The sequence below is a fragment of the Camellia sinensis genome, chromosome 1 (assembly GCF_055761805.1).
Source record: "Camellia sinensis isolate YWXY chromosome 1, ASM5576180v1, whole genome shotgun sequence".
Lineage (NCBI taxonomy): Eukaryota > Viridiplantae > Streptophyta > Magnoliopsida > Ericales > Theaceae > Camellia > Camellia sinensis.
In genome coordinates this window covers 232,040,216-232,064,380 of record NC_138961.1, presented here as the reverse complement: position 1 = coordinate 232,064,380, position 24,165 = coordinate 232,040,216, and the positions used below count along the sequence as shown (strand labels likewise).

Genomic DNA, 24,165 nt, shown 5'->3' with positions numbered 1-24,165 from the left:
CATGATTTTTTTTTTTTTTTATTCATGAAATTCATCTAGAATGATGTAGCACATTTTTGCAAACATGAACTACAATAATGAGTTTTTTGACTTGAAATAAAACAATCACAAAAGCTACATCTGTCTGCATGAAATTTATGTACAAAAAAAATGTTGATATAACATTACTCATTTGATTATCTATCTTTCGACGTAATAGGCTACGTGATGTTGCTATTCATGCTTACATGGGATAGTCTTGGATGAAATTGTTTTGCCAAACTTAACATTGGACATAGACAAAAATCTTTGTCCCTCTGTCAAATGCAGTTGCAATCATAGAACTATATCTATAGTTTCTAGACCTTTCTTTGATTATAAAGGCATCATCGAAGATATGGGAATGGGCTTATGATACTGCAAAACCTATACAAGGGCATTGAGGAAAAAATAGTTGCAGAGGGCATTTTGGTCATCTCGAGTGACGGTGTTAGCTTCCTTGAATCTTTGCCTAAGTGAAAATTTTAAAAAAAATCTTTTGATTGGGAAATTTGCTGATTATTATTATTGTCACGTTTACAGTCAAGGTAGAGTTCGTGGCAAGTAAACAGGGGTAGGGACAAGTAGTGAGCTCCATTCTCTGACAAAAAAAATAAAAAGAGACATCTCAACCAATATTCAGCAGACTTTGGATGCTTCAAGAAACAGTCTAACTTCTAAAGTACTTACTTTTTCAGTTTTCGGCCATTTTGTCGGTGGTCCTATGCTCTCAATTGGTATAAGCAATAGGGAGCCAGAATTTTGGTTCAGAAAAAAAATTATTGAGTTAAATTCTCAACAAAAATTGTACTTTATTTAATTTTTTATTTTGTATTTGATAGTAAGACTAAAAATTAGTGTGATGCATAAGTGATATTTAAATATGTTAGTAAATGGCATGACCATTTAAATTTGAATTTGATCCTTATCCAAATAGGTTTTGAATTTGAATTCAAACCTATTTATTATCAGTTTTAACTGATATGGATAGATATTATAATATATTATATATCTGATATATGGTTATGGGTAATCAAAAAAAGGAGAAACAACGTATGATCTGTTTCTACCCCATATACTGACTCTCTCCCACAAAACAACGATAAAGTCTTTGGCACTGTGGTTTGTGTGGGTGATATTCAATCTGTGATATCACTCCACTGCTGGGTTGGTTTATCAGTTTTCTGGAAGCACGTGATTTATCCAAGAAGGTTCTATCATCAAGAAGGTATGATCTGATTATTTTAATCTGCTGCATGTTTTTGTGCTTTTTAAGTTTACATTGGTATCAGAGTATGTTAATGGATATTTTCGTGTTTCCTTTAATCATGTGTATACTTTTATATGTATATGTATATATTATACACATGAATATTTGTATAGAAAAAAAAAATTCAGATTAGGAGCATAAATATTTTTCTTATGTTCATTAATGTCTTTTTTCATACAATAAATAGTTTTATTTTGAAAAAAGGAGTCCGGCAGTACAAAAATCGGACCAGAAAACACCCTGGAAGGCGGCGCGTGGTCTGCACGCGCCACCAGACGCCGTGAGCCGTGTCCACGCGCCCCCACGCGCAGTCACGCGCTGCCACGCGCCAGCTGCTCTACCGACGCGCCTGCACGCGCCCTCACGCGCGCGTCAGCGGCGTTGTCCACGCGCGCGCCCTCCACGCCATGCACGCGCGCCGTGCTCTGAGCCGCGGGCTGAGCCGCGCGCTGAGCCTCGAGCTGAGCCGCGAGCCGAGCCGCACGCCGAGCTGCGATCCGGGCCGCGCGCCGAGCCGCGTGCTGAGCCGCGCCGTTTTCCTCCGCCGGCTCGGCTGGCTTGGCTGCTGGCATATTAGGCACTGTTTGTTTTGTTTTTAATTCTGAATCGCGTTAAATGGTCATAATTAATTCATTACATATTTGTTTTATGCGTGGCTTGTACTGTTAGACTCAGAATTAATTTTTCTACATTCTGTAAAATTTTGAAAATTTTCAGAAAATATAAATTATTTTTCCTGTGTTAATAATTCATGTTTTATGCTTTAAACTGCTTCTGGTATTGCGTAAATAATTTTCTGGGGCTGAAATATTTATTGTAGACTTCTGAAAGGTTTTATTATTTACTGGTAATATTGTCTCATTTTATCAGTTTCTGGATTTTTTATTTCTAATTTTATGTGTATTTATTAGTCATTTAAAATTCCAGAATATTTCAGAAAAATTTCAGAATATTTCAGAACAATGTACATTTTAATTATGGCATAATCTGAATATTGTTTCTGTTTACTAGTTTCTGGATTTTTTATTTCTAATTTTATGTGTGTTTATTAGTTATTTAAAATTCTAGAAAATTCCAAAAAATTTCAAAAATGATGTACACTTTAATTATGGCATAATCTGAATATTAAATACAACATATTTTTTTTGGGTTTTTAATATGTTGCAATTAAAGAAGCATGATTATTTATTTATTTATTTATTTGAATTCCATCATTAAATAAATATAGCATGAGTTGTTTGTAAATTTATATCGAGATGCTATTGTATGGAATTTATCATGCTTTGTATATGCCATAAATAGTGGGAGATTGTTTGATTGTTTTTTGCGCATGGAATGAAATTAAATTTTGATAATTATCACTAGAGGCACAAGAGATGATTACGAGCATAGCAAATTTTCGATCTTGAGACATGTGTAAAATTATCATTATTTAATTTAGATTCTTTTTTGCTGCAAAATATTTTGTTTTGTGTTGCTATCATTAATATCCCCTGCGCATTTATTTACTCTGTATGTAGAAATGACTGCTAAGACAGTGGTGGCAGACTTAACTAAGGGAGAGAAATTGGATGGCGACAATTATGATATATGGCGCCGTAAGATCCAATACCTCCTCAATGAGCAAGAAGTGTTGACCACACTTGAACAAGTGATGGTTGAGCCAGAGCAGGGCAATACAGCTCAACATCGTCGTGATCTTGAAGCCTTTCAGACTTGGCGTAACAAAGATCGGTGTGCGCGCTTTACTATGTTGAGCAGCATGCACAACGACTTGATTAGTGAGTTTAAGCATTGCCCGACTGCATTTGAGATGTGGGAAGCTCTCAAGCAAAAGTTTGGTATTACCTCTTTGGCAAAGCTACGTGGGCTGACTATGAAGTTTGACTCATATCAGAAAAGGGCGCATCACTCGATGAAGCAGCATTTGAGAGTCAGGTCAGCCATGATACATGAGCTTGCGGCTGCTGGGCATAATTTGACTCAAGAGCAGCAAGTACAGGCTGTGATACGCTCTCTGCCAAATTCTTGGGAGCAGATGAAGCAGAACATGATGCATAATGAGAGTGTGAAAACATTCGAAGACATATCGCGTCATTTGGAGCTAGAGGCTGAGCGCCTTGAGGCGGCTAAGTCTGATGGTTCTGCTATGGTGGTTGAGTCAAGCTCACGTAGGACTTCTCAGTTCAAACGTGGAAAAGCAAAAGGTGCCCCTAAGAAGCAAGCAGCGGCTGCGCTTAAGCCCAATGGCGCTAGAAATTTCAAGCGTAGGGGCAAGAGAGGTGGTAAGAAGGCAAAGGCTAAGATGACATGCTTTAACTGTAACAAAGAAGGACACTTCGCTCGGGATTGCCCTGAGCAGAAGAAGGTACTCCCTTACTTAATTTCTCGCATTCAATGCTTTGTGTCTAGTCAAGCATTAATTGCTCATTCTCCTCATTTTTGGGTTGTAGACTCCGGAGCAACAGACCACATCGCGAGGGACAGAGTAGGGTTCGTTGACTATCGCCGAGTACCTGCTGGGAGCAGAAAAGTTTACATGGGGAACGAGTCCAGTGTGGAGGTGCTTGGCATTGGCACATTCAAGCTGGAAATGCGACGAGGGCGCACCTTGTATCTTCATGATGTTCTTTATGCTCCGGATATTCGGCGAAACTTAGTTTCAGTTATTAGCATGATGAGCCTTGGTTTTAGTTTTTGTTTTGAGAATAATGGTGTTAGCATTTATTTGGGAACAATTTTTTTATGGTTTTGGTTATCTTTCAGATGGTTTTTTAGTTTTGGATGTGGATGATTCTAGTATTAATAAAAATGCCAATGGCTCTATTTCTAATATTGCATCTTTTTGTGATAATGATTCTATGAGATGGCATGCTAGATTAGGCCACATAGGGCAAGACATGATGACTAGATTGGCTAGAGAAGGTCTTTTAGGCCCACTCGCTAGAGTCACTTTGCCTACTTGTGAGCACTGTCTTGCTGGAAAGGCAACAAGAAAACCATTTGGGAAAGCCATAAGGGCATCTATCCCATTGCAACTTATTCATTCTGATATATGTGGACCAATGAATGTGAGGGCAAGGCATGGAGCCCCTTATTTCATCACATTTATAGATGATTGCACACGTTTTGGTCATGTCTATCTGATTTCTCACAAGTCAGAAGCATTGGATTGCTTTAGACGGTATGTTAATGAGGTTGAGAATCAATTAGACAAGAGCATTAAAGCTCTAAGGACTGACCGAGGACGTGAGTATCTATCTGAGCAATTTAAAGTGCTCTGTGAGGAAAAAGGAGTTATCAGGCAATTGACAATTCCTAGGACTCCGCAACAAAATGGTGTAGCGGAGAGAAGGAATCGCACATTGCTTGACATGGTTAGATCAATGATGGCGCAAGCTAATCTTCCAATTTCTTATTGGGGAGGTGCTTTGTTGACTGCTGCCTACATCCTTAACCGTGTGCCCTCCAAATCAGTTCCTTCCACCCCATATGAGATGTGGACTGGCAAAAAGCCTGATTTGGGCAATTTGCGGCCTTGGGGTTCGGCAGCTTACATACACAACGCTTCTCATAAGCTTGGGAAGTTGGGCCCTAGAGGAAAGAAGTGTATCTTCATTCGCTATAGTGAGCATTCTAAGGGCTATGTGTTTGTTGGGGAGCATCCGGATAGAAGTGTGACTGAAATTGAGTCGCGAGATGTGGATTTCCTAGAGGAGGATTTCCCTAGCAGAGGTGAGGTAACTAAAGAAGTAGAATTCTACGAGATGGAGGATCTACTTGAAGGCGCACCTAGTAGCTTAGTAGAGAATGAGGAAATAATTCCTCAAGCTCCTAGGGACAGTGGGAGCGATCTACCTACCCATGGATTAGATCCAATGGATGAGGATTCTCAAGATTCTCAACTACGTAGAAGCAAACGTGGAGCTATACCCCTTCGTCGTTTTGAGATTGAAGGGGAAGCATTCATGATTGCTCTGAGTGATGAGATGGAGCCTAAGAATCTCAAAGAGGCTCTCTCATCCCCTGCTAGTAAAGAATGGAGTACTGCAATGGAAGAAGAAATAGAGTCTATGAAGAAAAATCATGTCTGGGACTTGGTTGATTTGCCGTTAGGGCGCAAGACTATTGGGAACAAATGGGTTCTCAAAATCAAGCGCAAGGCGGATGGTTCCATAGAAAGGTATAAGGCTCGCCTAGTGGCGAAAGGTTACACCCAACGAGAGGGTGTGGACTATGAGGAAACTTTTTCACCAGTTGTAAGGTTTGCCTCTATTCGCCTAATCCTGGCCATAGTAGCTCAGTTGGACTTAGAGCTATATCAGATGGACGTTAAAACTGCATTTCTCAATGGAGAATTGGATGAAGAGATCTATATGGATCAACCAGAAGGCTTTGTGGCAGTAGGTCAGGAGCGCAAAGTTTGCAAGCTTCAACGATCTATTTATGGCTTAAAGCAATCATCCAGACAGTGGAATCTGAGATTTCATCGAGCCATTGTTTCGAATGGGTTTACGATGATTGATGAAGATCACTGTGTGTACGTTAAGCGGTCCAAGGACATTTTTCTGATATTGTCATTATATGTAGATGACATATTATTGGCTGGAAATGACAAGGAGATGATTGTCGCCACTAAAATGTGGTTGTTCTCTACATTTGAAATGAAGGACATGGGTAAGGCGAGCTATGTGCTCGGTGTTAAGATCCTTAGGGATCGCTCTAGGAGACTTCTTGGTTTGTCTCAAGAGACTTACATTAAGACTATTCTAGAGCGGTTCCAGATGCAGAGCTGCAAACCCATTGACACTCCTGTTGCAAAAGGCGAGAGCCTAAGCCTTGATATGGGTCCTAAGACTCAAGAAGAAAATGAAAAGATGGCCCGTGTTCCCTATGCAAATGCTGTTGGAAGCTTGATGTATGCTATGATGTGTACACGTCCTGACATTTGTTATGCAGTCGGATTGGTGAGTCGTTACCAATCCAACCCAGGACCAGCTCATTGGAAAGCAGTTAAGAGGATATTACGATATCTTAGAGGGACTGCAGATTACACACTTTGCTACCAGAGTTCAGATCTACATCTAGTTGGCTATTGTGATGCTGACTGGGGAGGAGACCTAGATTAGCGTAAGTCTACTTCAGGATATGCTTTCATGCTTAGCGATGGTGCTATTTCTTGAAGCAGTAAGAAACAATCCTGTATCGCCTTATCGACTATGGAGGCTGAGTTTGTGGCTTGTTCATCTGCCGTTCAGGAAGCCGTGTGGTTGAGGAGATTCCTTCAGCATTTGGATGTTGTCACACACACTTCAGACCCTGTGACTATCCATTGTGACAGCATGGCTGCACTCGCTTACGCTAAGGATCCTAAATACCTTGGCAGAACCAAACACATTGATGTGAGGTTCAATTTTATCAGAGATATTTTGGCGCAGAAAGAAGTGATCCTGGAGCACATCCCTACGAGTCGCATGGTTGCGGACCCTTTGACTAAGCCCATTGCTAGAGATGTTTATCTTACTCATGTTAGGGCTTTAGGACTACGTAGGTGGTGATATTTGTTATGTGTATTCAGTTGAACTCTTTTTTTTTGGGGATATTTATGCCATTAGTATTCATACTTGTTTCTATCACACATTTATGTTTACTACTTTTAGTAATGGTTTGTGAATTAGCATACACAAAATAATTAAATTGATGTTAGCAGGCAAGATTGGCTCACTCACACGAGCAATCGCCCTTAGCGCTGGGTAGCGAGTAAGGATGAGACTAGAAGCTAAAATTATCCACTAGCTATGTCGCCTTGGTTGGAGCCAAGATGAGGTCTTGTTAGAGACCGACCATGGATATGAGAGTACCCACTTTTCCATGATATGTCTGTTATGGATAGCCAGATGCGATATCTCATTTGATGCCTGAGAGGCGAGCAAATAGAGAATTCGAGTTAGACGCTAGGAAGCGACTCGTGCGCTTAAGAGCGACTAGACTAAGATCTGTATGGTGTGTGAGTTTAACATCACTCTTTGGAAGAGTAACTCCACTATAACATGCATTCATACTGCATGTGCTTATCGACCTGTTAGCGAGGTGAAAGAATGGATCCCTGCTTCTTCACCGTGTGAGTCCTAAAAGTCATTTTTTCCCTAAATGACTTCACTTTGTGCCTTTTGTGACCTTCGACTATGTCATAAGATGAGGAGTTGATGTTCAGCTACTTTGGTATGTTGCCTGCGGTCATGTATGATTCGGCTTTAAGGGACATTACTGGGAAAGCGGTCAATTTCAAATTGAATGATATGAGGGTGAAGGGAAGATCATCTAGTTCTACATCTCTGCTCTATATTCACTGTCGACAACTCACATCGCTCTTTATAGGATGCTGATTGGGTATGAATATAATGCGGGACCTAGGAGAGTCAAACGTGCTCTTTGAGGGATTAGAGATGTTTTTGGACTGATGTAGCTAGATGGGTCTGGGTACATGAGACACTATTTCTGTTCTTTTTGGGTTGATGTCTCTATGCTGACTCATATTGAGTTTCTAGTATAGAGCTCCCACTTGCAGGTGTTCTCAGCGGTCGCACGGTGCATTGGCTAGTATGAGATTGTTCTTTTTTGGGGAGATTGAGATAGAGATGTGGTAGTGTCATGCCAACTCATGTGCGAGTGGGAGATGTTAGTAAATGGGCGCCCATGTGGCATGACCATTTAAATTTGAATTTGATCCTTATCCAAATAGGTTTTGAATTTGAATTCAAACCTATTTAGGATAACCACTCAAGATACAGATATTATCAGTTTTAACTGATATGGATAGATATTATAATATATTATATATCTGATATATGGTTATGGATAATCAAAAAAAGGAGAAACAATGTATGACCTGTTTCTACCCCATATACTGACTCTCTCCCACAAAACAACGATAAAGTCTTTGGCACTGTGGTTTGTGTGGGTGATATTCAATCTGTGATATCACTTCACTGCTGGGTTGGTTTATCAGTTTTCTGGAAGCACGTGATTTATCCAAGAAGGTTCTATCATCAAGAAGGTATGATCTGATTATTTTAATCCGCTGCATGTTTTTGTGCTTTTTAAGTTTACAAAATATAAGCTCAAGTTAACTGATTATTATCTTTATTGTTATTAATTTAATTTTATGTATGATGATCATTACAATTTAAAAATTAATTACATGCCCTCATGAAATATGAGAGCAAATTTTTTATCAAGATGCACACACAAAAGAAAGGTGAATAAATAAGAGAAAATTAGTCTAAAGTCCCTCTCCCATTTTTAGTAATGGATGACAGAGGTCTGCAATATTATTTTATACTATTTAAGGTCCCTCACCTACCCCATATGTCTCACCCATCTAAAATGAGTCCCATTGAACCTTAACACCTATTTTTCATTCTCTCTCCTCTTCTCCTCTCTCTCTCTCTCTCTCTCTCTCTCTCTCACTCTCTCACACACACACACACACACACACATTCTCTCATGTCTCAATCCCATGATTTTTTCGACCCAGAAAGAAAGAGAACGTGTGGTCGTTTCTATAGTGAAAGTTCGCAAGTTTGCCTCTAGGAGAGATCAGCTGCTTCGCCTTCTTGAAATCGCCATAGATCTTCATTGCTTTTGATTTCGTTTTCATGAAATTTCAAAACACAAAGATTTATGAAATTTCTCTGGTTTGAAATTTCTTTGTTTTTAAAAAGTGTTGGGGCATGAATTGATGGTTATGATCACATTTCCATTGTTGATAGTTGCCAATACACAACAACAGTGGAGGTTATTATTGCAGTTTCTCAAATTTGGAAACAAAAACTAGTTTGTGAGGGTACATCTCTATTTTTGGTCAATTGTCTATATGTATGTATGTGCTCATGGTAATTGTGTGTTATTCATGATAGTAGGGCTTGTTAGACCTCAAAGCTCATATGAGATTATATTACTGGTACTACAAGCCACTTTGATATTACAAGCAAAAATTTCTGTGTTTGAAATTTTTTTAGTTTGCTCAATTTCATTGATTTTCTCTATATTTTGAAATTTTTATGGGTTAAAATTTGTTTAATTTGCTCACAAATTTCTCTGGTTTGGTTAAAATAATTTTCTCTAGTTTATAATTGTGAACAAAGCCAGAGAAATTCTCTGTGAGCAAAGTTAGAGAAATTTCAATTCTCTGTGAACAAAGCCAAAGAAATTTGTGAACAAAACCAGAGAAATTTTTCAATTTTTTCTGGATTTCTCTTGTTTGAACTCAAAGAAATTTCAATTTTCTATGGATTCTCTCTCTCTCTCCCTCTCTGTGAAGCCATGAACAATGGAAGGTATGAATTTTGATCTCTCTTTTTCCTCTCTATGAATACTACCTTGCTTTCTTGACACCCATCTTGTTCAAACACAAAGTAGAGAACCCAAAAAGAAAGAAGAAGAAAAAAAAAGATTCAGACCCAATTCCCTTTGTTTTTCCCTTTGCTCTGTTTCTTGTTTTTCTTTATGTGCAATTTTGATTCTAAATCCAAATATTAACAACCCATATCATCAGGACATGGAAACAATGCCAATTTATTCTGATTTTCTCAAGAAATTCAAGCGTTTGAGACTGCTCAAGCCCTCTTTATTGTATCTGTCTGTGTCATATGCTGCTTATTTTACTTAGATTATAGTGTTGTGGCGAAAAGATTTCCAATTTCAACAGAGTCTAAGGAGTTTGTGTTGTTGAAATTTAATGGGTCTATTGAGGATTGAAGGGTTGAGTTCTTGAGTGAAAAGGGTGGTAGGTGTGATGTGTTTGATAGTGATTGGGTTTGGGATGAGACATACCTATTGTATCAATCAAGGGATTGTAGGTTTTGTATCAATCAAGCTAGAGAAATTTCAATTCTCTATGAACAAAGTTAGATAAATTTGTGAACAAAGTCAAATTTCTCTGGATTTTTCTAATTTGAACTCAGAGAAATTTCAATTTTCTCAGCTTGGAACCCAAAGAAATTCTTTAGATCGATGTTGAGGGACCTTAGACATTATGAAAATATTGGGTGTCTTTTATGCTATAAAATCTTAATACCAGGACTCTAAAAAAAATCTCCAATAAATAATATATAGTGGCTTCTATATACACTTGTTTTTTTCAAAGTTATAAATAATTGAATTGCATGACAATATTTTATTAGTTGTCATTAATTATGTAATAATTATTTGTAAACAAATGAATCAATTATGAGTTCATATAAGAGGTGGTATAAAACAATGACAAAAAATTTGTGACATATAACATTTCTCTAATATAAAATTTATAAGAATTTTTTTAGTATAATTAAACGTTTAAAGTGACAAATTAAACATATTTATCTTTAAAAAAAAAAGAAAAGAAAATAGTGATATAAAATATTCAAAAAGTTGAATTGAAATGGAGTATATTTTTGCTAGAAGCAAAGTATAGTTTTGGAAAACTTGAGGGGGGGCCTCACGTGCCTCCGCCCATGGGTATAAGCTTTTAGATTATCAACATGTGAAAGGGTGGTTTGGCCCAACAGTAAGATTTGTCATTAGCATTTCTCATGACACAACTTCAAGTTATGAAAATAATTTCTTCATAAATGGAATAAGGCTATATATATATATATATATATATATTACTTTTCCTAGACTCCCCACTAAGCGTTCTTTAATGTATGTGATGGAAGAACGGGGATTTTGTCAAAACCCCCTCGTTATAAAACTTTAATGCATTAAGGACAAGTACAAAAAGTTTTCCTTGAAAAGTCCAACACATACTATTATTATCAAAATATTAAACTTTAAAATAATATAACTTTTGATATAGATTTCGGTTTTTAATAAAATTAGTATTTTTAGAATTCTCTCATCAATATCTATCAAATAAGATCTATGTTGACTATGGAATTCTTAAAAAAAATAAAAATTATTACTATCGAAATTGATGTAAACCATAACAGTAACAGTAACAGTAACATGTTACTCTATTTGACAGTTACTTTATTTGACAGTAACATGCTATTCTGTTTCACAATAACATGTTACTCTGTTTGACCGTAATATGTTACTCTGGTTTACATTAACATGTTACTCTGGTAATATTGTCTAAGAAAAAAAAATATATATATATTTTTTATTTTGTCCTTACTCAATTATGTGTTTTCTCCTTAGGAGGTTTGTGAAACAAAATAAATTAGCCTATCATTTTCACCAAACAAATGTCCAATGGAAGAGTTTTGGCTAAATTTTTAATGAAAAAACTTCTTTTCCTTAGTTTAGAAGATCAGAGGTGAAGTAAACCTTTCGATTTTTTAATCTTCCCAAATACGTAGTCAGTTTTAGCCAGCTTCGCAAATTTATTATATTTCATTAATTTAAGGATTTTTTCAAGCAAAATCAATCTCAAGATGGGAGGCACTGTCTACTAGTTAGACATTTGAAAAGGAATGAGGGAATTTAATAAATAAAGGCATGATTTCGAGATTTCTAACGTTGTAATGAATTCATGGCCTCTCCAGGGTTCCACGATGATCTGTGACAAATCTAGTGTCATAGATTTGGTAAATAAAAAATGAAAATTGTTTTTGTTTTTTTGTTTTTTGTTTTTTTTTTTTTTTTTGAGGGGGGAGAATAAAATGAGTTGTTGACAGAATGGCCAAATTAGAAAATTGAAAAAAAAAAAAATGTACAGGAAAACTTGTGCTACTCAAGTACTGGATATTATGACGCATCCAATAAAATCCATAGATCTCAAGTTCCAAACTTGGAGAACTTGGCATAATCTTATCCAAGTTTGTCAACTGATCCATATTTATATCTCTTTTTGTCAACTTGAGAGTGAAAAAGGATAGAAAATCGAATAAAATAGAAAGGATAAATTATACTTTGCAACCTTACATTTTGTACCAAATCTCATTTTGGCCCTTACACATAAAATCGTAACAGTTAACCCCCTACACTTTTACTCAAATCTCATTTTGATCTCTACATAAGTGTCAATGTCCCTTTTTGTTATTTTATTTTTAAATCTTTAACAAAATTCAATCATGTGACAAAAATATGACTACGAAATGAGAGTATGAGAGAAAAATTATTCATGTTTCCCACCAATATATTTCGTCTTACGTGATAAGCACATGAGAGTTATATAATATATATATATATATATATATATATATGTTTGTGTTAGGTTTTTTATCCTAAGGAATTTAGTGATATGAGTTGGTAATACCTCTCTTGACAAAACTTATTGTTATGATAATTGATTCAACTTCATATTGATTATTGATTTTTCAAATATCTATGTTGATGAAATCAATTTGAGATTTTGTGGCTAGATGGTCAAAAGATGGGTGGCATACATGAGCAAAAGTGTGATAACTCTGTTTTATGTTATGTTAATTACCCTTGATTATGATTGTGATTATGTGCTTAATGTGATTTTGGATGATAATTATGTGATTAATTATGTTTTTGAAACTATATCTGTTCACCGTAGAAAAATCTATCCAACTTACTACTGTAATTTGAAAATTGAAGACCGTAGAGACTACAGAAATTGAAATTGATTGTGTTATCGTGATTAGTGTGATTTTTAGAGCTTATGATGAAATTTGATTAAAAATTGATTCTAATCAAAATAATTAGATTAAGTTGATTAATTAAGCATAATTACTTAGCCTTAATCAAAGTTGATTAGGCAAGCATATATATGGGCCTATTTACACTTATGATCATTCTTTTGAGCTCATATTTCATAACATGGCTAAAAATACACTCTAGAGTGAGAGAGAGAGACGATTTTAGAGAAAGAGTGAAGGCAACATTGGAGAGTTGAGCAAGAAGTTTGAAGATTGAGAAGATTAACTCAAGAACTAGCTAAAATTTGGAAGATTTAAGCTTCTAGATGAGTAATTAAACTCAAATTCATGAGTTTTAATTCATAATTGAGTGACTTCAAAGACAATTTGAGATTAAAGGCAAGATTTAAAATGAGTATGATGAATTTGAAGTCTATAAACATATGCATGTAAGAGATTGCCATGAATTTGCATATTTGGACATGAAACATGTACTTCATGTTGGTTTGAGAGTCATTTGATACATGTATGTAAGAATTACCATGGTATGAAACTCAATTCTAAGGATTCATGCTTATAATTGGAAGATGATTCTTGGAACATGAAAGTTGTGGCATCAAATCATGCATACATGCCTAATTTGGTTGAGTCTCATGAATTTAAGCATCAATTGTACCATTTGAGATGAGAGTAAAAGCTACACTTCACTTGCATGAAAAATCCTAAAAGATATAAGATTTGTTGCATGAGTTTTGAAGTTATGAAAGTGAATTTAATATAATTGAATCATGTGATGAGTTCATGGGAGTGTGGGCTTCAAATCTTGTGAAATTGGCATTTACATCATGTTAGAGGTTGTATGGTTGACATATAGGCCATATCATGTAAGTTCCACCTTGTGGAGTTGTGTGTTGAAGCTCAAATAGCTTGCTGGAAAACCTAGAAATCGACCTCTTCGCTCAAGCGAAGGAGTTGTCGCTCAAGCGGAAAATGAAGGCGACCAGATGTTTTATAAAGATTTACATAGTGGCTCGAGCGTCAAACCTTGCGCTCGAGCTGACCCTGTTTTGCAAGGCTCCTCACTCGCGCGTAAAATGCATGCAACCAGTACTTTTATAGAATTTTACAGGCCGCTCGAGTGACCAAAGCTGCACTCAAGCTGAGAGCCTTGTTTTAGAAATTTGAAAAGTTGTGTTATGTTCCGTTTTTCGTTCTCTTTCATTTTTAAGCACTCTTAGGCATGCATTGAACATTGTAAATGAACTAAAGGAATAAGAAAGAAGCCTAAGAGAAATAAATAAGCTAAGAACGGATTGAATTGTTTGTGACCTAATGTGTTATGAAATGTGCAGGGTCAAGCACGAGGGCAAATCCATCGACGGAACACTGTGAGTAATATCTTAGTAAAGATATTTGAAGTATGTTAATTTCCAACTACTACTTCTGTATAAGTTTCATGGATTTGTTAAATTATAAATGAGTATTCTATATGCTAAATTTTTGTATAAGCATGAATTGGGCCAGAAGCTGTCTGATAAGCATGAATTGGGCCTGAGGCCGTCTGATATGAATGAATTGGGCCCGAGGTCTTCTGATATGAATGAGTTGGGCCCGAGGCCGTTTGATATGAATAAATTGGGCCTGAGGCCATTTGTTATACTTACTGAGAATATGAATGGGCCTAAGGCCATTTGATGTGTTTGACAAAGATGTTACCTACTAGAGAATTTCATTCATGTAACCTCTTTACTTTGGGTACTATTCCCTGGGCTTTCGCTCACTCTTATTTATATGTATGTAGGTGAGCAAAGAGATGTCCAACCCTAGCCTTAGTGAAGCTTGTGAGAGGAGTCTAAGTTTTTGTGAAGTCAGCCCGAACGTCTCACTTTTGTTTTTGTTATTTTGTTTTACGCCCTTTTGCTATTTTGATGGATCCATTGGATCACCTATGAATATGGACCTTTTGTTCGGCCGGCCATATGTTTGTATGATCTTGGATGAACAAGATGTTTGTTTTGGTTTATGGTGTGAGTTATTTTTTTACATATGTGGGAAATGTTTCAGCATACATATAAGCACAGCTCAATGGACAAAATTTTTAAGACTGCTTCCGTTTGGCCCATTTACTATTTATAATGTATGTTTGGTCTGTCTTAGGCCGTAGGTAATCTTATGCTTACTGGCCGGTTATGACCTTAACCTACCGGAGCAGGTTCGAGTCATGACAAAAAGAACAAGAAAAAATTGGAGGATCAAGACTATCAAGATTTGGAGATAATGATGTTGAATTTTCAGAGTTGAAAATGGCAACATTGAGATGCTAAAGATAGGCTGTTTGCCTCAGTTTTTTGGTGGCAAATCATAGATGAAGAGATAGAGGTTCACATGGTGTTTGTCATCTTTGACTTGAAATGTGTTAAAGTTTTATCTTTGATTTTTTTTGTCAAAAGTATAATCTTGTTGACAAAGATTTGGTGGACAAGCATGGGATGTTGTTGACATTTTCTAGCCCAAAAGAAAGCTATCTATCGGGGATATGATCTATCAAAAACATGCAAGAAAACATGTCTTAAAATCTGAAACAGAAGTCTGCAAAAGCTGTTGGAGCATGCCCAGGTCGCTCCCACGATCCATAAGTTCGCGCCTGCAATTTGGAAATCAAGACATTGCGCCCGCGACCCCAAGCCCTCGCTCACGACCACAACAAATTGCACCCAGGACCAACCTCTTCGCACCCGCGACCAATTTATGTCCAAAAGTCCCAACTCCTAGAAGTTTGCTCTGCAACACGCGAAGGCACCTCGATCCCGCAACCATAGGACTGCGCCTGCGATCATCCCGTGAACTTGTCCTGCACAAGTCTATTTAAAGGCCCCCTTGGTTGTTTTGTTGAGTATCTCTCACATTTATATATTCTAAGTGTTCTATTTTTTCTCTCCTAAATACTTCCAACCTTGAGAGAGATTAGTTTTATGAAGGTGATTTATTTTTGAGAGATTATTTTTTGTTAAGAATGAACTTTGTAGTGAGGATTACTTGTAATGCTCTCATTTGCTTGATGATTCATTAGCAACTAAGAACTTCAAAGCCAATCGTCAAGCTGTAATAAGTTCTTCACATCTTCAAACAGTAAACCTTCTTGGTGGATTCCAAGATTGTAGATTTCGGTGTATTCCGAAATCGTTGACATCGTGGTGATTTGACAACCATGGCGGATATCCAGTGAATATTGTGGAGGTACTTGTAGATTAAGCAAAGTCATGTGCCGGTGACTGGACTCGTGTGCTTGGATTGGCCTTTGTAAGATATCTCTTTTACTACCTTTCTTGCATAGTGGATTATGCCTTCGGCCAAGGGTCCGTGGTTTTTTATCACAAGTTGGTGGATTCCAATTGTGATTTTTTCACATAAAAATATCTTGTGTCGTGGATTTATTTTTCTCATACTCTCTCTTTTCTATATTGATCATGGTCATAAAATTTTTAATTGGATTGCCTAAATCGATAATCACATTAAACGAAATGCATCTAGATTTTTCAAAAGGATTTTTCGCACTAAATCTAGATTTTTCAGTTCTTATGGTAAAAATTGAGACGAAAAGAAAAGAAAGTAAAGCTTTTGAAATGGAAAAAAAAATGCGACAAAGAAATTAAAGTGAAAAAAAAAAGATGAATAGACAAAAAACTGTGTTACCGTAAAAAATTAGAGTTTTGTAATTCCAATTTATGCAAAACCCTAATTCATCTTCTTAATTGTTCACAATCTACATTTTGTTTTAGCCTAATATAGTAGTATTTTGATGTAAATTTGGGAATAAAGTGTATATTGGTGAAAATTGTTGATAATTTTCCTTTCTTATCTTCATGTCGTAGTCACATTCTTGTCAATGACTAGATTTTGTTAAAAATTTAAACAATTGAGTAACATAAATGGGACATTGATACTTGTATAGGAATCAAAGTGAGATTTTACCAAAAGTATAGAAGGTTGATTGTCACAATTTCATATACAAGGACCAAAGTGAGATTTGACTAGAAGTGCAAGGGATTGACTGCCATGATTTTATGTGTAGGGACCAAAATGAGATTTGTTCACAACCCAAACCCACCCCTATAGGTTTAGAGTCATGACCGACCAGTAATCCTAGATTACCTTCGGCCTCAAAGACAAAATGACAAAATATTTAAATAATATCGGGGCCTAAAGCGGAAGCAAAACAAAAATAATAATGTCCATTAAGCTTGTCCCTACATGATACAATAATAATTTATATACGTGTACAAATCTTATACATCTCACACACATTTACATTTAAGACTCAGCAAAATACCAAACTTTGACAAAGCTAAGGGGCTGATTTTCTTGGCTTTACTCGAGCCTAACTTGCTTCATTCCGGAAGCTCTTCAAAGGCTGACATAGGTAGACTTCGAGACTTTCTCTATCCTTGTTGCTTAGTTTGCTCACCTACATATACATATAAATAGTGAGCCAAAACCCAGTGAGTAATAACAGAATAAAGAGGTTAAATGAATGAAGTTCGACGGTAATACAAAAAGCCTGTCTTACAATTTCGAAACGAATCTTAAATCATTTTCAAAGTAAGGCATTTGCCATATTATATCAAATTTATAACAAAAACATTTTCCATATCAAATCCCCTATCAAAACATATATTTCATTTTCCGAAACAATCCATTTCAATAGGCAAATCAATTCGATTAGCCATCATATCAATCCCTTGCAATAATAAAAACCATTGTTCGATTTCAATGCAATTCTCAATGATCCATGTTATCCCAATAGCAATACTCATTCAATGATAATTTACGTGGTACATCCAATAGAGTAACAATATTTTAATAACAATGGACCACAAGGGTCATACAATGGACCAAGATGGGTCAATCCAATGGACCACAATAGGTTAATCAATAATCCAATGGACCATGATAGGTCTAACACTAGAGATCTCTGTGTTTCAATCAATCCAGGCAAGGGCCTATAATCAATGGCCGTGGTATTGTTTCCCCCAGACAAAGGCCTTACTAAAGGATGCCACGAATACATTTCGAAAGTGAACTTCATTCATCATTGCAAAATAACTTTTCAATAAACCATTCAATCAATCACATAACAATTTTGAAAACAGTTATCATCTCGAAAATAAATATAATTTGAATATATCCTTATAAAGTTACTATTCACAGTGGGTTAAGTCGATGTAAGGCCTCAGACGTCCACCTATACAAATCACATAACAAAAACACAATAGAAGCACCATTCAATATTCATTTCATTTTAATTCAACTCTCTTTATGTATTTCTAGCTTCTTCCATGACTATGTGAGTCCAATTAGTGCCTAAGAATACTTAGAATGTAATGAGGATGTAAGTAGGCACTTAAAAGAGTTAGTAAAAAATTGCTGAAAACACGGTCTTCGCTCGAGTGCACCTTTAGTCGCTCAAGCAGTCTGCAAAGCTCTGTAAAAATACTGGGAGCTCATAATGTTCGCTTGAGCCACCATTTGGTCGCTCAAGCGATATGTAAAAATTCTGGGTTTTCAAAGTTAAAAAGTTGAGCTTCCAGATTCCAATTCAATACTTGGGGTCTTGCACAACTTTGTTAAAACCATATAATCTCTTTTAACAATTAAGAAAACATGATTAATTTCTAACCATTTACATCCAACTCTTTCAAGATTAAACTCCAAATTTCCAAAAACTTGTGTTTACAAAACTTTTCCTTTTTCTCTTCAGAATATGAATTCAATTCTTCGAATCTTCTTAAATTTCATGATGCATGTGCAATTAAAATTCTAATTTATGCAAGACAACAAAAATCAAACCCACAAAAATGCTCAATTCTAATTTAATTTCTACAATTTGAATTTAATTCAATTCCTTCACCCTTTTACTAATTCTTTGAAATTATATGAAATTGATTCTTAACCCTTTTCTATTTTCCTTTAAATCATGAAATTGGAGTTATGAAACTTTGCATATATGAAATTAAGATCAAAACTAAATAATTTTAATTAGAATAGCTCTAATTTGGATTATTATTAATATTCTTCATATCAAACCCAAATTCAAATCCATAAACCTTTTAAACATGAATTAAAATCTCAAAACCTTGAAACCCTATGATGCATGTTTAATTAGAGTATTAAACTTGTAGAATTTGCCCATGCATGTAACAATAAGGCTTAATTTTATGCAAGACTATATCATCAAACCCAAAATAATTAATTTCCATAACCATGAACCTACCTTAATTTCTTCATCTTTGTTTTCTAATTTCTTCCAAATTATATGAAATTGAATCCAAACTCATCTTTAATTCAAGTGTAATACAAGGATTCTACAAAATTCAAGCTTAAAATCTTTACCTTTAATCTTCAATTTGGTATATTCTTGACAACTTCTTCACTTTTCCTAGCTTCCTTCCGTGGTTTTTCTTCAAAATTTCTAGCAAGTTCTAAAGAATTGAACTCTCTCTCTCTCTCTCTCTCTCTCACTCACGGTTTTCTCTCTCCCTCTCGCGGCTGCCAAAACAAATATGAAGCACAATAATGCTCTCAACAAATAATAAATAGAGTTGCCTACTCTCTCTCCTCATGTACACATATAAAACTTGAAGGTTTAATAATTTTCTCACTTTTTTTAGAACACCTTTTAATATGAGCAATATCATGAAAAAATTTTCATGAAAATGATCATGAAAGATTTATAATCCTTGGATTATACTTAAAACAAAACACAAGACACTAATCAAGGTAATCCAAAGGTCACAAATCTTTTATGATCATTTTCATGAAAAAAATTTCATGATCCCTACCTTTTCTCTTTTAATATACACCAACAATGTTAATTAGTTGAGTATAGTTAAATTAGTCACTGATTATCCATTAACTTAATTAATCACTTCTTAATTTTAATTAATCTTAATTAATCGTAATTTAATTAATCATAACTAATCACAAATCTCGCGTAATTTGATTAGTCGAATTGACTTCATTTAAGGTCCAATTAATTATATTTAATCTTTACCATTCTAAATTAGATTTTTAATCAAACTCTCAGAAGGCTCTAAATATTAAATTAAACTTATTGTCATCATCAATTTTGATTTCTCAAATCATTTAGGCCTTCAATTTCTGATCAAACTTAAAATCTCCGCCAATAAATTACATATTCAATTGAACACCTCATAAATGACTTGAATTCATAATAATCTCAATTCCAAATCTTCATAACTTGATCAACTCCAATTTGAACCCAATTAATAAAATCTCAATTTTACTAAATTGAATCGAATATTTAATTAAACTCCCATATGATTTGATACTCAAAATTAAAATATTTCAATTTGTTAATTTTACCATCCTGAGCCACTTAAGCTTTTAATCTCTAATTCTAAAATAACTCTTTTATAAAATTATATACGAATCAACCCCAATATTGTTCATCAATTCCCCAATTAAATCAGAATAATAATTAATTAAAATCTAAATCACCTTGATTAATTAAACATAAAATATTTTACGTGGTGGGATCGTCACAGATTTAGTGCAAAGTGTAATTTACCCAAATTGAAACTATTTTTTTTCCTTTCACATATCATTCCATTTTTACTTTTCTCCACAAATTTCTTTACAAATTCGGATCGGGGATGCCTGCTGTGTTGCCCTATAAGCTTATTTCGGGATCCGTTTTGATGATCCGAACCGTTCACATTTTAGAGTACATCAAGTAAAACATACTTACAAAAAATCAAGTTAATTGGATATTGTTAACCCTTTCATCCGCTCACATTTATTCATTTGGATCCTTTAAATCACAATGTCATTTATTTTTGTAGATACAAATGTCAGAGGATGAAAGGGTTAACGATATTTGATCAACTTGATTTTTTACAAGTATGTTTTACTCGATGTATTCTAAAATGTGAATGGTCCAAATTATCAAAACGAGTCTCAAAATGGGCCCTTAGGACAGCATAGCAGTGCCTGTGCTGAGGGCATAACAGACACCCCGAATCTTACAAATTCAAGAGCCCAACAAAGCTTTAGCGATTGTCAGTGGAGCAGTTCTGCATTTACCAACTTAATTGATGCCATGACCCATGGCAGTTCCAGTTGAACCCATTTCAACTTGCATAAGATGCGTGAAGCTCATTTTCTGGCAAGCATGCACAAAAAAATTGTTCTCACATCTCACCAAGGAAGTTAAAGGCTTTCAAAGTTCCTAACTAAAATTTGAAGCCCAAAGTCTAAGATTGTAGCAAATTAATGATCATTAGGAAGCCCATCCAATGATGCAAATTTTTCATCTTCTAGATAATATGGCGAGTTGGGTCAGTTGGGTCAAGTCTTGGCTAGGTTAGGTTCGATTCATCCACATCAGGAATGTCTGTGTGACTCAACCAAATAGGCTCGGTCTTGGTTATCTCAATGGATAAAACTTGCGTATCTTTTCAAAAGGTCACGAGTTAGAGCTATCATAGTTAAAACTATGAATGGATATCGGTCCGTTGATCCGTTCGGTTCAGGCCTATTTTTTAAGGGTTTGGAAAGGTTATTTTAGCTCATAGGATCAGGTTGGGCCAATATTTTTAGTCCGAAATATTAATGAATTGTGCTTGGGATTTATACTTTCAACCCAACTCGGTCTGACTAGTTATTAAATTAATTAATTATTTATTTATTTATAATACATTAAAAAATATATATCTTTTTTAAATTTAGACTTTATTTTTGCTGATTTATTGAGACTCACATTTGTGGTGATGTGTGATTGAATTTGTTTAAGAAATCCTTTAATTTATACATAAAATCTTTCAATTTATAATAATGTCAATATTTATTTAAGAAATATAATATGTGATTTAATTTAATTATGAAATGATTTAATTTTTTTTATACGTATAGTTCGATGAGTGGATTTGAGATTTATAATTATTTTTTGGACTGAATTTGAATAGATGTAGAGGCTCGATGTTAGGGCCAGACTGGACTTAGATAGATACAAAATCTCTTATTATGTAGTGTTAGTCCGACGTTTGTCCACCCCTGGTTAAAACTCTTCATGATTTGTTGGGGTCTCCTACAACACAGACATGAGCTTACGTTTGTTTGGATTGAAGAATTTGGTGAGACAAGAAAATAAAAGAAATGAAGAGAATGATATTTCTTATTGCTTGTTTGAATAATTAATGAGGTGAGAAAAGAAGGGAAATTGTAAGAAAAACAAATCCCTCAAATCAAGTTTTGTTTTTCTTCAAAATTGGGAGATTTGGTGTGAAATTAAAATTGCTCTTTACAAAAAAATTATATTACTTAAATCACCCTTTTTAATTACCAAGCAAATGAAGTAAAACATATGTATATCCTTTTGTGATCATTATTCATCCAAATAAAAAAGTGAAGAATTACAATTATTTCTTTTCTTAATCTTCCAATTCAAATAAAGTATTAGTTTTTTTTTTTTTTTTGTAAATTTCAAATTATACTTTTTATTATTGTTATCATGGCGAAGATTTATAAATCAACAATGTTGTAGTGGCCTAAGGAAAATATTATTCTTATAGAAATATTCAATAAAATGATCGATGTGGTAGTGGTAATGGCATTTTTATAATTAAGGACTCATTTAAAATTGTATTTTTTAATGACTTCTAATTTTTTTTTTTTTAATTTTTTGAAGAAGTTAAAAAATTAATATGTTCGGAAGTTGCATTGAATTTTCTTTTTTTTAGGGACAAAGTTTATGTAACATTTAATTTTTTTTTAATTGATGATAGACAAATTTCTTGACTTTTTAGTCCAAAAATTAAATTTTGTGGACATTCCCAAATGAGGCCCAAATATTATTTAATGGACGTTTTGTTTTAGGATAATAAACCCCAATACAACTGTATCATTTTGTAAACAAAGAGAATTTATATAAATTTTTTATTTATTTATACTAGCGTAAAACCCATATTATGCATGTTTTAGAGAGAAAAAAAATTCATAGAGAGAAATTTCAGCTCGTTACAAAGATTTTCTATGTGAAGAGTTGAAATTTCTCTAATAATATTATTAAGAGATCTTAACTAATAAGAAAAAAACATATTGAATCTCTCATATTACCTAAAGTTGAAAAGGGATATTTCACTAATTTTTCTATATTCAATTAGTAAAATTAAAAGGAAATAAATTTGCATAATTATATTCTATCTATAATTTTTTTATAATTATAATTTGTCATATTAAAATTTGTTAGATGACATAATAATACTATCTTTTTTTTCTTTTTTTTTTCTTTTCTCGGGGGGTAAATTAAAAATATGCCTCCTGAGATTTGATTAAAATACAAATCGCCTCATGTGGTTTTGAAAATTACATTTCACCCCCTGATGTTTCTAATTTCATAACAAATCACTCATTTTATTAATAAATCATCAAATCAATTAACAGTTTTTAACGATGTTAGAAATATGTTTCAATTAATAATTTAGATAATTTTATTATTGTATATAAGAGAAATTATGAATTTTATTTTTTAATTAATTCTGTATAATCTGTATTTTAAGCAAACCTTAGGGGTGTTGTAATTCACCCTTTCTCACGTGTATCTCTTACTCTCTATGCCATTTATTCTTTACTTTTATTTTTTATTTTTTTATTGGAAAGACTATATTAGAAGATATTACTCGAGTTACTGTGCCATATTGTGGTTTAGAAAAATAATTAATTAATATGGTAGGGAAAATTTAAGTTGACTTTAAAGTGTAAGAGTTATTTTGAAATTTCTAAAATTTTATGGGATAATCAAACTAGTGTGAACCATGTTAAAATTAAGTCAACCAATACAAATTGAAGAGTTACTTGACCAATTTATTTATAGGTAATTATACTTTGCACCCCTACATTTTGCACCGAATCTCCCTTTAGCCCTTACATGAAATAATGACAGTCAACTCCCTGTACTTATAGTCAAATCCCACTTTGATCCCTAGACATAAAATCGTGGCAGACAATCCTCTTGTATTTTTAGTCAAATCCTACTTTATGTTAGACTTATTTATTTTGATAATTTATTTAATTATATTTTAATTTATTTGAAAGAGAAAAATAGAATCCAAAATTTATTTTGATGATTTATTTAATTATATTTTAATTTATATGAAAAAGAAAAATAGAATCAAAATTTATTTTGATGATTTATTTGGAAGAGAAAAATAGAATCAAAATTTATTTTGTCCCATTATTTCTCACCTAAACCTTTATCCTAAATGTTAT

The 24,165-nt window shown here is 34.3% G+C and overlaps 1 long non-coding RNA gene across 1 annotated transcript; it reads left to right on the top strand.

Annotated features, from left to right (window-relative positions):
* Window positions 1-3,263: 3,263 nt before the first annotated feature.
* LOC145790672 (uncharacterized) lies at window positions 3,264-4,121 on the top strand. Its single transcript, XR_014329601.1, has 2 exons — window positions 3,264-3,656; window positions 3,742-4,121. It is a non-coding gene; the product is annotated as an uncharacterized LOC145790672 (long non-coding RNA).
* The last annotated feature ends 20,044 nt before the right edge of the window (window positions 4,122-24,165 follow it).